The sequence below is a fragment of the Chiloscyllium punctatum genome, chromosome 1 (genome assembly GCF_047496795.1).
Source record: "Chiloscyllium punctatum isolate Juve2018m chromosome 1, sChiPun1.3, whole genome shotgun sequence".
NCBI classification, from domain to species: domain Eukaryota; kingdom Metazoa; phylum Chordata; class Chondrichthyes; order Orectolobiformes; family Hemiscylliidae; genus Chiloscyllium; species Chiloscyllium punctatum.
In genome coordinates this window covers 138,271,006-138,275,294 of record NC_092739.1, presented here as the reverse complement: position 1 = coordinate 138,275,294, position 4,289 = coordinate 138,271,006, and the positions used below count along the sequence as shown (strand labels likewise).

The window sequence follows — 4,289 nt, the reverse complement described above, 5'->3', positions numbered from 1 at the left end:
TTGTTAACTTTTGAAATTCTGCACTGTCCTCCTCATAGTTTACAACATTGTCAAATTCTGTATCATCCGCAAAGTTGGAAATTACTGAGATACTGAGATACAGATCATTTAATGTACATCAGGAAAAGTGAAGATCCTGGTACTGACCACTGGGCAACTCCACTATAAGTCTCCCTTCACACTGAAAAATATCCATTCAACATTACACTGGGCTTCCTCTCACTCAGACAATTGTATACCCAAATTGCTACTATGTCTTTCATTCCATAAGCTTGAACATTCCTCACGAGGCTGTTGTGTCACATTCTTTAAAACAGCTTCTGGAAGCCGATGGTAAACCACATCAACAGCATTACCCTCTCAAACCTTCTGTTAACTCTTCAAAAAATCTCCAGCGACCTAGTCAAAGCCCATGCTGAGTCTTCCTAACTAGCCCACCTTTTTCCATTGGATTACTAATTCTATCCTGATCAATTGTTCCTCAAAACATCTCCATGACTGAAATTAAACTGTTTGTAATTGCTGGGCTTATGCTTAGAGCCATATTTGAACAAGGGTGTGGTAACAATAGTTTTCCAGGGATTTGGCACCTACCCTGATTCTACGGCGGTGTGGTTGATTGGTGCGGGTGTCCCGGAGATGTTCCCTAAAGCGCTCTGCTAGGAGGCGCCCAGTCTCCCCAATATATCCGTTGCTCCCGATGCGGTCTCCTCTACATTGGGGAGACTGGGCGCCTCCTAGCAGAGCGCTTTAGGGAACATCTCCGGGACACCCGCACCAATCAACCACACCGCCCCGTGGCCCAACATTTCAACTCCCCCTCCCACTCTGCCGAGGACATGGAGGCCCTGGGCCTCCTTCACCGCCGCTCCCTCATCACCAGACACCTGGAGGAAGAACGCCTCATCTTTCGCCTCAGAACACTTCAACCCCAGGGCATCAATGTGGACTTCAACAGCTTCCTCATTTCCCCTTCCCCCACCTCATCCTAGTTTCAAACTTCCAGCTCAGCACTGTCCCCATGACTTGTCCGGACTTGTCCGACCTGCCTATCTTCTTTTCCACCTATCCACTCCACCCTCTCCTCCCTGACCTATCACCTTCATCTCCTCCCCCACTCACCCATTGTACTCTATGCTACTTTCTCCCCACCCCCACCCTCCTCTAGCTTATCTCTCCACGTTTCAGGCTCACTGCCTTTATTCCTGATGAAGGGCTTTGGCCCGAAACGTCGATTTCGAAGCTCCTTGGATGCTGCCTGAACTGCTGTGCTCTTCCAGCACCACTAATCCAGAATCTGGTTTCCAGCATCTGCAGTCATTGTTTTTACCTAACTAACTGTTCCAGCTTCACCACTGTGCCAATGATGGCCCAATCAAGGGACTTTGTTTTATTACATGAAGCAAGTTGCAAGTCTATACGTGGATGTACTGAGGATCACTTTTGCCTGTGTTGAATGGGATAGAGGGTCTCCGGTGTTGTCACATCTGTTCGCATAGAGTCATAGTCATAGCATTATGCAGTCAACCAGCGTGGGAACAGACCCTTCAATTCAACTGGTCCACGCCAACCACGTTCCCAAAATAAACCAGTCCCACTTGCCCGCGTTTGGCCCATATCCCTCCAAACCTTTCCTATTCATGTTTCTTAAATGTTATAAAACTGTCCCTGCGTCCACCACTTTCATTCCACATACAAACCACTCTCCAGGTAAGAAGACTCTTCATGTTGTTTTTCAATCTTTCTCCTCTCACCTTAAAACTATACCCTTTTAGTCCTGGATTCCCCCAAAGACCTTTTTCCTTCACCAAAAGGAAAATGCCCCTTATGATTTTATAAACCTCAATAAGATCACCCCTCAACCTCCAACACTCCGGTGAAAGAAATCCCAGTCTTTCCAATCTATGTTCAAGTCGCAAACGCTCCATTCCCAGCAACATCCTGGTAAATCTATTCTGAACCCTCCCCAATTTAATAATATCCTTCCTATAGTAGGGCAACCAGAACTGCACACAGTACTCCACGCATGTCTTTTGTATGTACAAATGTAATATCTGCCTGAGTTGAAGTCTTCACTCAATTATCACTTTTCATCAGATTCCCTAACTGATTTTTTTTTTGCCATGGTAACTGTTGTGGGTAATTCCCTCCTGTCACTTCCCCCAGTTTTGGATTGTTGTTGATATATCTTTGGGGATTTTTAATCAGTTTTGCACAACCTCTGCTTTATTCTCAATCCAAGTATGAGAAGTGTTGGGAATCCACGGCAGCTCAATCAGCATCAGAGCTCAGGAGTCCTAATGCCAAGCCTTTGCCTCAAATCATATTCTGCCTGTTTTCCTCGAGATGTTTTATATTTCCAGCGCATTCCCAATGTCTGTAGTTTTCTTGTTTTGCCTCTTTTTACTACTGAATGGTCTGAAAATTGTTGACCTAAATTGTTTGGGGAAAGGCTTCCAAGACTTTAGATTTCTAACAAAGTAGAGAGTTCTGCAGAGTACTGACTACAAATACCTTGCATTTCTGTAGTGCCTTTAATAGAATAGAATGTTACCAGCTTCTGTTTCTGCTCCCCTGCTGACCCATGTGCTAAAAGTTTTTTTTTGTTGGAGCGCAACATTCAATCAGGAAGGTCAGAGATAAAGAATTACACGTCAAGAAAGCTTTAGAAGAAAATCTTACATTTATACAGTATATTTCATTCCAGAACCTAAGGGTATTCTATACTACTTTACAATGTAGTGTTGTTACTTGTTACACAGTCCCTGCTGTACTGTAGGAACCATTGCAATTAACTTGTGCACACTTGTGCCTGTCTCTGTGGCGCAATTGGTCAGCGTGTTCGGCTGTTAACCGAAAAGTTGGTGGTTCGAGCCCACCCAGGGGCGGTGTGTTCGCTGCCCTTCTTTGGCTTCGAAGCTGTGCGTGGGCGGCACGGTGGCACAGTAGTTAGCACTGCTGCCTCACAGCGCCAGAGACCCGGGTTCAATTCCCGCCTCAGGCGACTGACTGTGTGGAGTTTGCACGTTCTCCCCGTGTCTGCGTGGGTTTCCTCCGGGTGCTCTGGTTTCCTCCCACAATCCAAAAATGTGCAGGTTAGGTGAATTGGCCATGCTAAATTGTCCGTAGTGTAGGTAAGGGGTAGACGTAGGGGTATGGGTGGGTTGCGCTTCGGCGGGGCGGTGTGGACTTGTTGGGCCGAAGGGCCTGTTTCCACACTGTAAGTAATCTAATCTAATCTTCCCCTGATAGCAATGAGATAATGACCTGATCTTCACATTACAGCTTTGAATTAGCTTTAGCTTTGAATTAGTTTATTGTCACATGCTCTTGAATGAGTACAGTGAAATGTTTCCAATGTCGTCACTTACACCACCATCTTAGGTACAAGTTATCTAGGTACAGATACTTAAGTAGTTGGTATAAAATAGAAGAAAATAAGAAGTCCAGCATAACAATAAAAAGCAAAACAAATACTCATTTACGGTTCTTCCACCCAAGTCCGTGCCAGCGCACAGCCTCCAGACCGCACCAGCTTCACCTCCAGTCCACAAGGCCTCACCTCCCCGCAACATCCCTCCAGTCAGGGCCTCACCTCCCAGTGACATCCCTCCAATCAGGGCCTCACCTCCCAGTGACATCCCTCCAGTCCACAAGGCCTCACCTCCCAGTGACGTCCCTCCAATCAGGGCCTCACCTCCCAGTGACATCCCTCCAATCAGGGCCTCACCTCCCAGTGACATCCCTCCAGTCCACAAGGCCTCACCTCCCAGTGACGTCCCTCCAATCAGGGACTCACCTCCCAGTGACATCCCTCCAGTCAGGGCCTCACCTCCCAGTGACGTCCCTCCAATCAGGGCCTCACCTCCCAGTGACATCCCTCCAGTCAGGGCCTCACCTCCCAGTGACGTCCCTCCAATCAGGGACTCACCTCCCAGTGACATCCCTCCAGTCAGGGCCTCACCTCCCAGTGACATCCCTCCAGTCAGGGACTCACCTCCCAGTGACGTCCCTCCAATCAGGGACTCACCTCCCAGTGACATCCCTCCAGTCAGGGCCTCACCTCCCAGTGACATCCCTCCAATCAGGGACTCACCTCCCAGTGACATCCCTCCAGTCCAGGACTCACGTCCCCATGACATCCCTCCAGTCAGGGCCTCACCTCCCAGTGACATCCCTCCAGTCAGGGCCTCACCTCCCAGTGACATCCCTCCAGTCAAGGACTCCCTTCCCCACGACATCCATCCAGTCCAGGACTCACGTCCCCATGACATCCCTCCAGTCAGGGA

The 4,289-nt window shown here is 48.4% G+C and overlaps 1 non-coding gene across 1 annotated transcript; it reads left to right on the top strand.

Moving 5' to 3' along the window:
• The first annotated feature begins 2,814 nt into the window (after window positions 1-2,814).
• On the top strand, window positions 2,815-2,888 carry trnan-guu (transfer RNA asparagine (anticodon GUU)). Its single transcript has one exon. It is a non-coding gene; the product is annotated as a tRNA-Asn (tRNA).
• Window positions 2,889-4,289: the final 1,401 nt, after the last annotated feature.